We start from the raw sequence: 12,394 nt of genomic DNA on the forward strand, positions 1-12,394 counted from the left end.
GAGGATCTGTCTCTGGAAGCTGGCAGAAGACCTGAGGAACAGCAGGAGGGACTGTGCTGGAGGGACTGGCACCCTTTTGCTGGTCTATCAGTATCTAAGTGCCTCTAGCACACGTACCTGCGCCTGGTGTAACGCGTGATAGGAGATCAAACCCTAGTGAAAGCAGAGATGCAGTTAGATGTTTCTCTTACCAAAGCAAACCCAGGCACATCAGTTACAGATGGGTTAAATCCACGCCACCAGGTATTTTGTTATTATTCTGGTTTACTGGGAGCATAAGAAGGTCAGAATCATTTCTTGGCCAAGAGAGATGTACACGCAGTATTTCGCCAATGGATCGACATTTAGGTGGTGATGGGCATACGGACACAAAACTGGAGAGCACACATCCACCCGCAGTACCTGCGGCCGGTGGGGTGAGGGAGGGAGCTGCCTCTCCCAGTTCTGCAAAAATGCCCAAAGGGAAAGTATCCCCAACCATCTGCCATTGCTCCAGGGCTGAATCACTCGGGAAGCCATCATCTCTCTTGGTGTTGACATGATGTGTGGTGTTCGAGGCGATCGGAAGGTTTCATGCAAAAGATTGCTTAGGAAGCAGGATTTCCTTGCAAGCACATCTGTCCCCCTGGGGCATGCAGATGTGTTGCTGCAGGTTCTGCTCCTCGGTTTACAATTAAAACAGAATAACACTATGGAGGAAGGCAGTTGGTGACTGAGGAGGTGAGACTTGTAGCCAAAGCTTCTCGATTTTGCTGGCACCTGCTATCTTTTTCATATGATGGCACCTAACATCTTTTTTATCTTTTTTCACATGTTCACTGGCCATTTGGGAATGCAGCAGATGGCAGCTATCCTGGAAAAGGACCTCATCTCTGTGCAAGGTCCTCATGGACTGCAGGAGGACCGGCAGCCTCCAGGTCAATGCAGTGGTATAGGTGTGATCACAGACACTCCAGTGTCAAAAAAACCCCCATCCAAAACCAAAATAATGGGTTTCATCCCAGCATTAAAAACTTCCCACATGAACTGTTTTGAATGACTGGAGGGTGGCAATCTAAATATAAACCTAACTTTTGTTAAAAAACTGATTTCAGGCATGTATGTACAGCTTCGGCTGACTTTCCAGAGGAGTCTGTGGGAACATCTGACAGCAAAATTAAGTTCTATGTTTCTTGTGGGAGTTCATTTCCTACAAAAGCCGTAAACGCCTTGTTTCCCTGGCACTCAGGGGTTTAAACCTGTAATCCCAACAGGACATGAACTGTTTTTAATTACCTCCAGCGATGGTATTTCGTCCTTTGAAGGAATCGCTTGGGGAGTGGAGGGGAACAGGGAGGTTTAGTGCAAACGTGAGAGTGTGATTTATTTTTAGAGCCGGTGTTGTGATCAGCTCAGCCACGGAGGTTTTGTCACTGATTTCAGCAGGTCGCAAGTTCACACACCGCTTTTGAATTAGTTTGGGAGAACAAAGCAGTGGGAAGGAAACAGGAGGCCGGGGAGCAGGCAGAAAAATAAATGGGGTAAGAGACCAATTAAACTGGACAAAAGCAAAGAGACAAACAGGGAGCATGGTGAGAGCTTTAATGACTTCTGCAGCACAAGTCAAGGGTATTTCAGGTGTAACCTTCTTTGCTCTCTCATTTAAATAGCCTCATTTCTACCAAAATAACTGGTTACATGACTGGGGTGAGCTAGCTTTTAACCTTTATGTAATCTTCCTATATAAATATAATGTTTTTTCCAGATAGGGTATAGGCTTGCAAAGGAGGTGGCGGTGTGTGATCAGATGCCCACCGGAGGTGGAAGGAGAATGAAACTCAGACCCAGGAAAATGCAACAGCAGTCATCCTAATCCAATGAAGTTTGCAGTTCAGACACTGGAACCACTGCAAAAAGTAATAGGCCATTAAACCCCAAATCACACTGCACGAGGTCTAACGAATCATCTGCAACTGCCTCATCACATGCACGGCAGCCCTGGTGCAGGGTTTTATCCAGCACGCTCACTGCTCTCGAAATCAAGGCCACGTCTTCTGCCGTGTCTCGGTTTGCTGGGAGCAGGACAGGGTTGTCAGAGATGCCCATGTGCCTGTGGCGGGGGATGCTGGAAGGGAGGGCAGCCGCTGCGGCACACCGGTGACGTGCCAGCAGACAGCCCGAGCACCGAGCTGGCACTGGTACGCATCTGTGGTAGGATCCCAGTGATGAACTTGGGAGCTTGAGGTGGCCCCATCATCCCTGTAATGTAAATGCCTTGTAGTGTAGCGTAACGGAAACTGCTACATAAATATATATATTTATTTATGTAATAGATAATAAATGCAGCCCTTAAGCGAGGGCTGGCTCCTGCTGCAGCGAATTGGATTGAGGTGGTTGTTACACTCCTGCCTCTGGGAAGGGTTTTAGGGGGCTGGAGGCAGATGGGTGCCCTGGCTGGGTGATGGCAGCCCTGTGTCTGCTCCCAGAGGTGCCACCGAGGGTCCAAGCGAGCCAGAGGGCAGCATGGATGAGCTTTCCACCAGCAGCAGAAACGAGGGAATCAGCTCCCGGCCAGCCGGCTCTCCTCCCACCTCCTGATACACACCAGGGGTGGATGCTGTCACAGTGGCCTTCCAGCTATGCCAGGATGAGCCACTTGGGAGATCTCGGGAGCAGCTGTGGGAGCTGCTGGTGCTGCCCATCCAGGTGGGTTTTCTCTTCCCCTCATTTGCTTTGCTGCCTTCTTGGAGAGAACAGCTTGGTGCCTTTGAGCTGAATAGCTGGTGGTTCCCCGGGAAGTGATCTATTTGCAAACCAGGAAGGTACCAGAACAGTCACATCAAAATGGAGCGGTGTAGAAAGTGTCACTGTTATTTAAAAAAAAAAAAAAGGTATTTTTTGTAAATATGAACATCAGATGAGTAGTTTTCCCTCTGTACTCTGTGATGGAGAACTCTATGGTTGGAATTCTGAAGAAATGGAAAAATTCTGAGAATTGTAACTTCTATGAAGCATGGAAGCCCCCCATTAGATCCCAGGGGAACTGGTACTTTCAGCATCAGCACCATTGAGGACACCTAGCATCAGTGGACTCAGTGCTAAAGAGCCAAGAGCTTCCCTCTCCCCTTCGCCGCCTGGCCCAGCAGAACTTTTGGTGGCTGCAGCTCTTCAGCCCCAACCCTTCTGCTGGGAAAATAATCCGTAGGCATTCCGGCAGCCAGCCCTCGCAGGTGGTGTGGCTGGCGGGGACACCGCAGCAGCAAGTGCCACCCAGAGCCATGCACCCAGCACCAGCTCCTGCTGGCATTTGTTTCAATGAGCTGAGGACACGGGGACGGCACAATGGCTTGTGGCTGGGTTCATAAGCCGGCGGCGTTTGCACTTAGGGTCCGTGGTATCTAACAAGATTAGCAAGCCTCCATGTTTGGTGCAGTGGCATTTCGCTGTTTGCAGTGGGATTGACTTTTTAAGTGCCTTTCTAGTCAATACCAAAATTTCCAGGATTTATCTCAATAATCTTGACAGATGGATCCTATTGATTTGAATGGTAGCTGGGGAGAGGGGGGTATATAGGGAGCTCCTTATAGCTGTTTACAGAGCAAACAGCTTCCATCTGCTCTCTGTTTTACTGTAAAGCAAAGGATCAGTCAGCTGCTGACTTTAATAGATGACCGTTATTAGAAGCAAGTCGTGCTAATTACTATCCTCCCCAGCTCTGCTCAACTATCCACAGTTTAGTCAGCATCTGGGGGGGTGTGGGGTCTCCCCTTACGGCTCTGTGGTCTCCAAGCCATACATTTCAGAGAGGATCTCTCAGCCAGGAGGTGCTTCTGCCTCGCCTCCTGCTCCCTGTGCTCAGAAAAGAATACTTGCATACGCATCCCAGGCAACATTTTGTCTCCTGTTTATTTCAAAAGCCTTTGTAATAGCTGAATTGCAACAGTCCGAACATCACCTGGAATTCGACTTCCTCCCAGATGTACAGAATTCATACTCGGTTGTGTATCACAGCATTAAAAACACTCAGGAATGTTCCCCAAAGACCATCAGCAGGTTCTTCCACGGTCTCATTAACTACCAGCTCTGCTCACCCCCCACCAGCACCTGGGTGCAACGCAGCAGTGTGTCAGCCGTCTGTGCCTCCTCGGTCCACAGCCCTGCCTCTGTGAATGAAGGGGTGCCAAGCCCAAAATATCCATCCTTGTTTGCAAACTGTATATAACGTACCAGTAGAAATGTGATCTAAATTGAATTGGGTTTGTATATGGCTTTTAGTCCTCTTCATTCAAAGACCGTATAGCGGAAAAATCCTGAGCTGACACCACAAGCGGGATGGGTGCGTTAAAAGTGCTCACAGTTGTGGTGTGTGTTGGAGGCAAAGTGCCTGTCAACCCAGAACTGAAGCATTTGTCAAAAATTCCACTTGTTTAGATAGATTTCAGTCCTGACATTTATTCCAGTTCAATGTTCTGCTAGGAAGCATCATCTGAAAGAGAATAAAAAAATCTGTGTTTTCTAATCAACGGTTTGCAGGAACTTAAGCTTCTTCATCTCAGCTCTGGACTGGGTAAACACAACTGAAATTGTGCTGGGGAAATACATGCAGCTCCTTTTGACTTCTAGCAGGCATTTAAAAGTCATTACATCTATTTAATTAGGCTGTTTACTACCTGCTATTCAACTAAGCCACTCCAGATTCAGGCAAGAGCAGCATTTGCTTCCTAGAACCTACTGGCTCTTTAGGTTATTTAGGTAATTTCTGTATTGTTTGGCTCTTTGGGAGTGCGTCGAGCGATGCCAGGCACGGGGACCTGCCGCAGCTGGTGCTGGCCAGAGGAATAGCATTTTTCCTGACCAGCACTGAGCTGAAATTCATCTGGGTTGTTACGGCAGTCCCTGGCTAACGCCCATATTCACTGGTGACAGTAAAAAGCTTGTGTAAGACTTGCTGCCGTCCTCCCATTCCAGCGCCGGTGATGAGAAATGTCCCTAGTGGGGTGGGAACGGCTGCAGGATCTGGTTTGGGAAGTGCCGGCTGTGGTGGTGCAGCTGTTCACAGGGCAGTACCCGGCACCCCCACATCCAGCCGATGCTCTCCCGAACCCAGGCTTCTCCCGCAGCCGGGGGAGCAGCCGGCTGCTCCGGGCAGCAGTGGCTCTGCTCACAGCCTTTGCCTGTGAGACCGTTACTGCCTTGTTCAGAATTATTTTCCTTTTCTGATATGCCAGTATTGGAAGGGTGGTGGTGGTGTTTGGTTGCTTTTTTTTTGTCTCTCTCTTTTTTTTTTTTTTTTTTTTTTGAAAAACCATGACCACTTGAAGGTCGGCTGTCAAAATAGATTGAAAGATCTGCGCAGGAAAATTGGAAATCCTGACATCTTGTGTGTAGGTTGTGAATAATGGGCAACACCCTTTGGATCATTACAATAGAAAATGATCTATTTTCTGATGGGTTTAGCCCATCAAGAAGGCAGGGGTATGACCGCATTGCTGATGACTTGCACCGCTTTCCTGGCAGTACATTCGCTGGCTGCAGACCAGGGGCTGGTGCTGAGATGGATCCCACGCTGGGGGAGGCTTGGCCGGAGGAGGCAGCCGCAGGGTGCCACGACACTCAGCTCCTCTCCAAAGACCACAGACACCCCAAGGCAGGTCTGTTGTCTGCTGGGAAGTGGAGCAGTATTCATGGTCTCTGAACCATGGGCGTGCTGACACTTGGGGATGGAGGCAACTCCATCCCTGAGTGCTATTCAGACCAAGGCATGTCCTCAAATACAGTTTTCTTTCATTCATTCAGAAGAAAATACCAGCCTTGACTACCCCAGTGCTGTCAGAGCCTTTCCCTCGAAGTGCAGGTGCACTGAGCATTAGAAATGAAGGCTATGGTAATTTTGTGTTGCGTGCCTGAGCTTTGGGGCCCAATTGCATATTTTAGCACTTTCTCTTCAGAACACCACTTCTTTTGTTGCTTCCCTGTACTTGTTGGATAGCAAGACAATTTTTCCTTTTTTTTTTTTTTTTTTTTTTTAATTGATAAAGGTCTTTTAGCAAATATAACCAGACTTGTTAATTGATTCATCTTGCAATATTTGTATCTGCTGTCATCATACAGAAAGCCTAAACAAATCTATCTTTTTTATGCGTAAAGTAATGATGAGGATGATGGGAGGGCTGGAGCCCCTCTCCTGTGCAGACAGGCTGAGAGAGTTGGGGTTGCTCAGCCTGGAGCAGAGAAGGCTCCGGGGACACCTTGCAGCACCTGCCAGTGCCTAACGGGGCCGACAGGAAAGCTGGGGGGGCTTTTGACAAGGGCATGTAGTGATAGGGCAAGGGGGAATGGCTTTAGGCTGAGAGAGGGGAGACTTAGGTTAGCTACAAGGAAGAAATTCTTTACCGTGAGGGCGGTGAGACACCAGCCCAGGCTGCCCAGAGACATGGATCCCCCTTCCCTGGCAGTGCCCAAGGCCAGGCTGGACGGGGCTTTGGGCAGCCTGGGCTGGTGGGAGGGGTCCCTGCCCGTGGCAGGGGGTTGGAACAAGATGATCTTTAAGATCCTTTCCAACCCAAACCATTCTATGATCCTGTGATTCCATGAAAGCAGGATCACAGTGTAACTGCTTTGCCAGTGCAGAGGATGAATGTAAAATGAGTTGGTAACTGCACCTGGGTCCCGAACATGCCAATTTTGGGAACAGACTGGGGTTCAAAGGTGGCCAGAAACAGTCTAGCGCAGGCTACAGCACCTCACCGTGCTTCTCGAGAGTGGCCCAGTATAACACCAGTCAGCTTTTTTTCTTTTTCTTTTGCCTTTCTCTGTTTTTTTGTATCTTGATAACCCAAACAGCACAGTTGCCAGCCCTGACTGAAGAGCGGTGCCAGGCGTGTATGACACCTAAAGGCAGGGACCGTCCTTAGGAACCACGGTGGGCTGGGGCGATGGCAAACGGTGTCCTGAGGCACAGCAGGGGGAACTGCCCAGTATCACCCATCCAAACTCTTCAACCACCCCTGTAAACTCCCAGCCACCAAACCAACCTGCACAATAGCATCTTTGTGCACCAAGAGCCCGTCAACTAAATTCTGGATGCTGTAGCCGTGTGCCAGTGGTCTTCTTGATAAAAGCGGTTAGTAGAGCTTTATTATTTAGGTTTCTTTGCCTGAATTAGAATTACATTGGCATGCCTTTAGTTTGCAATTGCCAAACAGGTAAAAATATTCAAGTTTTGAAGATCTGTATGTGCAATTGTGTTTGCAGTGATCGTGCAGTCTCTGTTTTAATCCCTTGAGAAGTTCTATTTATAGAAGTGAATGTGCAGTGTAGGGCATTTTCCGAATGGGGTTTCTATCTTTCTGATTTTCATTTAAAAATCTTAAACAAATCAGGTAAAATGGGCAAATAAAATAGGAAGGTCTCTTTACGTAAACCCAGATGTTTAGCATCTTTCACTGAGCTCATGTCAAGGATTTCTGTTGGTAGAAAAAAATATTCAGTCCGTTAATTCCAACCATGATATGTAATTTATACTCATAATTTAGATTTTACAAAACAATTTTAGAAAGAAAAATATTCAGAAAAGTGTCTGGGAACATTTGCTGGATAATTTTCTAGTATTGATATTTCAGCTGTTTGCAATCAATGCTAATGGGAAAGTGATACCAGCCAGAAACCAGCACTGAACTGGTCATTCCTTTTGTAACTCACAGTTAGCGAAGTACAGAAATAAGCAAACACCAAACCCAGTGGAATTAACTGCAGAAGGAAAATTCTTGATTTTTGTAATAGAAAATGATAATGCCAGTTCAGTTAAAGGTATCTACCAAGCTGTGCCCCTTTAAAAAAAAAAACCAACCAACCAAACAGGAGTATTTTTGAGCAGATATATTGAAATTCACGTATTTTAAATTGGCTTGAGATTCAGAACTTATATTTTTGCAGAGAGTACACAAGGTGAGCTAAATTCTAGTGAGCTAAAAATGTGTGTATATGTAGAATGACATCACCTTTTATTTCTGTAGTGTCTACACCCCCCACCCTGCCCCAAACCCATTTTTCCGATGTTGTGCTTTCAGATACTGAGGTTTTACAATAAAATTGGAACTGAACTCTTGCAGTCTGTACAGCCCATGGATATTACTAGAAGCGAAAATTTTACGGACGTAATTTTACTTGCAGGGGATAAAACTGATTCACAAAACTTAGGATTAGGTGAGCTAATTAGGTGACAGCGTTTGCCTCCCGAACGAAGCGCAGGTGGTCACTCGCTCTGCCCCCCCTGTACCTCGCGAGATGCTTTATGTGCCTGACGAGGTGGCGGAGCCTGGAACGCAACGGGAGCTCCTTGGGGCTGTGCCAGCCTCCGTGCCCTGTGGCGGGGCAGAACGCACGTGTACGGAGAGCAAGGCAGGTCTGTGGTTTCCTGCGGGATCTGCTGGAGAACACTTGTGAGCCTCTCCTTCTCCCACACCTTTCGTTCCTGGGTAACGGTACACTTGCTGTACCTTGAGAAAAACCCGATTTGGGGTTGTCTCGTGCTAAATTTCCAAACCATTGGGTACTCCGCTATACGCTGTATCCATATTTACTGTCTCTTTCCTTTCCCAAGGAAAAGACTAAACACAGCAGATAGGAAAGCTGCAGGTTTGCAGCCCCACTTCAAAGTGAAATAACACCATTGTGGCTCCTGAGAGTTGAAAGCTTGGATTTGATCCTAGACCTCTTTTTGGCTATGCAGTATTTAGGGCAACTGCATTTTTTTTTTCCTTTTTTTTTTCCTCTTGTGGTTTAAAGGTCTATTCCAATTAAAGGGTGGATGTTACTCATTTAATAAACAAAAAGAGTAAGACAAAAGGCATGCATCTTTATTGGTAGCTCTGTTCAGGCTGTGGCCATGTAAAACTGAAGTAGTCCTTCCTCTGTGCCATTGCTACACAACGTATTTATAACGCGTGATGAACCACTCACTGTGCATACACTAATATGCATAGCCTATGCATCAAATCTCAGTGGAACTGGTTGTATCTTCCTGCATTTTCTGCAATGTAATGCTTCTGTTTTCCTAGCAGGAGTATTCGTGAAAGCAAAACAGGATCTCAAATACGGGCGTATTCATAAAAAAGAAATTGCATACTGGTTATAGAATGTGCGACGCAGGCTTCATTAGTTATTTTGTGTGAGTCGAGTGTTAATATGCCCTAATTGAATTTATTATGTAACGTAACATTTATTGTATTATTTGAATATAACATTGAAAACGTGTGTTGGTTTGGAAAGGCACATTAGTAACCCAATTAGAGCAGAAGCCATAGCCATAGATTTGCCAGCAATCAGCAAAGTATGATTTTGTTTACATTAGCTCTGAACATTCACTGTAATAATTAGTCACTGAATATTTTTCAAGTTAAAGGTTAGAAAACACAAAAAAGTGAGAATGGTCTCATTGGTACACCTAATTTCCATATAATTATAAAGTCATCCCACACAGGCAATCAGGTTTATACCAAGCCCGCATGCCTGGCCGTGTGACCTCCACTGCTGCTGAAGCCCTCCTCTCAGGAGCAAGTCAAGGAGATACAGGTCAATGGTCATTGTATACCCAGGTATTCAAGCGCAGAAAGGTGGGGAGGGTGAGAGACTAAGGGCACGGGCAGCATCGCGGCGCATCCCTGGGTACCTGAGCACGGCACGGGGCAATCACCGGCAGCTTTAGTGTGACTTGCATTTCTCCTGTCTTCCACCAACACTCTTTGCTGCAATTAGATCTGGCAACTGGGTTATCAATTAGCACGTTATGTGTCAAAGAGCACAAATATCCCTTATAACAGACCTTCTTTTTCCCATTTTCAGTTGTGCCTACTCCTGCACGGCCCCAGCCACCACCTAAAGAACCTGTGTACGCCTTGCTAGCGGTAGTGGGAGTTACTGTGCATTGCTGCTTCTGCAGGGAGGCCGGCAAACTGCAGCCTCGTCCTTCAGAAATTTCCATCTGCGGCTGAGGTCAACGAGATTGCTTCTCTGAACATCCGTATTGCCTGACGGGCATCCTTCACATTGCAAGTAAACAAAAAGCAACCTGACTTTTTTACACAAAGCGAGACGCGTGGCTGCAGATGGGCAGTAACCGAAGAGACTCAGGCGACATCTCAGCGTGACTCCAAACTTTGTCCAGGACACACACAGGGAAGACAAACCCCAAGAAGTAAATGTAGTGGCAAGTCGCACAAATGCTACAGGTTTCACCAGAAACTTCCTCGTAACTGCTCTGCTCTCAGCTCCAGGGGAGAGCAAAGACACCGCTTGAATTTGGTTATTGTCCCTTATTAATTTTCACTGACAATTTTTAATTCTCATCTGCCAAGGTGTTGGCACGCAGGCCAGGTGAACGTGGCACCTCCTCCCTTCTTGCTGGGGGTCCGGGCAGCTCACACCTTTGCAATCCTTGCTGTCCCCAGGGGCTGGCTCACAGGGGTCTTGCCGCCTTCTGCCGCTCCTGAACGCCCCTCTCGGGCTCAGGCAGCTGAGGGCCAGTTTGGGGCCGGGGGCTGAGCTCCCTGCCCGGCTGCTCAGCTGGGACACCTGGGTCTGGGCCAGCTGGGAGCCACCACTGCTGGTTTGCAGGGTGGTGCGAAGGGGGTTCTATCAGGGAAGATGAACTCTTAAATCCTAAATTAATTGCATTCTTTCCAGGCTGCCCAAAAATAAAACCTGGAAACATGCCCCCCCGCCCTTTAATAAATGTAATACAGCTCCGAAGTTACCTAAAAAGAAAGTGCAATCTAGTGCAGTGTGCTTTCACCGTCCTGCTCTATTCCTTCAGTTTCCTTCTGATTTCTTGTGCTTCAGCCCGTGGCTGGGTATGCAGGTATCTGCTTTACCTGCAAAAATGAAATACCAGGAGGAACCGCGCTTGGTGCAGCTGGTGCGTGTTTAGGGTTTAATTCACAGAAGGAGCAGGCTGCCCTGGGGGTGCAGGATTGGACCATGCACAATAAAAGGAAGGAGTTCAGTGCCCAAGCCTGTCAAGTTTAAGGAGTTGTCCTAAAGAAAAGATAAAGAGCAGGAAGGACTAGGAAGGGCTGCTCTCAAACCTCCTGTGTCCTCCTGGCTCGGTGCTCATGCAGGTGGGTGACGGGTGCCCAGGCAGTGCAAGCAGGCAGACGAGCAGAGGTTTGCAGCCTGGCTGCCATGCATCCTTGAAAAATGACTTCGGCTCCTGAATACGAGGGAACTGTAAAGCCAGCTCTTGGCAGATGCTCCCCAGTGAGACCCAGCTCAGTAACTGCTCTGAACCGTCACACACGGGCCTTACTGAGCCAGAGGGGTCTGGGGATTTTTAGGGGGCTGGTACAAGCCGAGGGTGTCCCCGTGGTCGAGCTGTGTCAGCTTCTGTGGACATGTGTGCTGCGAGAAAGAGGGGCACTGGCAGACAACTGGGCATGCACTTTATATGCCTCTGAGGCCAAGGAGCAGCAGAACGGAGTCTCTCAAGGATCTTGGGAGTAAAGAAACATTAGACCTAATTGCACAGAGAAGCCATCAGATACCCAAATCCCTTTAGGGAACCCAGCTCTAGGAGCTAACCCAGCTCCCTCCGGAGTCAACAGGTCCTGGCACTGGCACCACTGTGACCAGCACCACCAAAAAGGCTCGGAAATTTTTAAGCTGTTATTACAACAGACGGCGTGTCTGCCTGTGACTGGACTCAGAAGCTAAGTACAGAAAGAGCAGAGGAGGTATGTACCATTTCCTATGACTTCACTGTGTTTCCCAGGCAGGAACAGGTCGTTTGAAAATGATTTGCAAACATGTATATATAATTATAGGTGTAATATTTAATACCTATGATTATAATCATAGATATAATATTTATTCCTTAACTTACTGAAAAAAAAATATCCCTTAACTTCCAAATTTGTTACCATAAAAATATAGTTCTTGAGCTCACAGGACGTTAATGCATTTGAACACATTTTTATGAGTAAAGTAATAAACCTAAGTAATTCTGCCGTGGCTTGGGCTCCCATCTGTTCAGACTCCAAAGTCCTTCGGGACAGAGCCCGTCTGCCTTGATTTATGCAGCACTTCACACAGCGGGGTCCATTCCAGTGAGTAATATTCATGGCAATTTTTTGAAAAAAATTCTTGGCAAAACCCTAGTCATAGGGATGGCCAATGTACTGAGACACAACCCTAAGAGAGGTCTAGCTGCAAAAAGAGAGCAGTGCCCCACTCACCTTCAAGGAAACACATAAATCATCACAGTTAGAATTACCCTCGGGAGTTATCCCAAGGGAAAAGAACAAATTTTCATTCTTTCGGTTCCTTGCCTTGGCTGTTTCTGAAGGTGCCCCCTGCGTCTCTGGAAGGTACTTTCCCGAACTGGGTCTTTGCAGGCAACCTTTGAATCTTTCCCGGACCA

At 47.3% G+C, this 12,394-nt stretch overlaps 1 long non-coding RNA gene across 1 annotated transcript; it reads left to right on the forward strand.

Moving 5' to 3' along the window:
• The first annotated feature begins 7,545 nt into the window (after window positions 1-7,545).
• LOC129785349 (uncharacterized) lies at window positions 7,546-11,871 on the forward strand. Its single transcript, XR_008749276.1, has 2 exons — window positions 7,546-9,552; window positions 9,823-11,871. It is a non-coding gene; the product is annotated as an uncharacterized LOC129785349 (long non-coding RNA).
• The last annotated feature ends 523 nt before the right edge of the window (window positions 11,872-12,394 follow it).

The sequence above is a fragment of the Falco peregrinus genome, chromosome 11 (genome assembly GCF_023634155.1).
Source record: "Falco peregrinus isolate bFalPer1 chromosome 11, bFalPer1.pri, whole genome shotgun sequence".
NCBI lineage: Eukaryota > Metazoa > Chordata > Aves > Falconiformes > Falconidae > Falco > Falco peregrinus.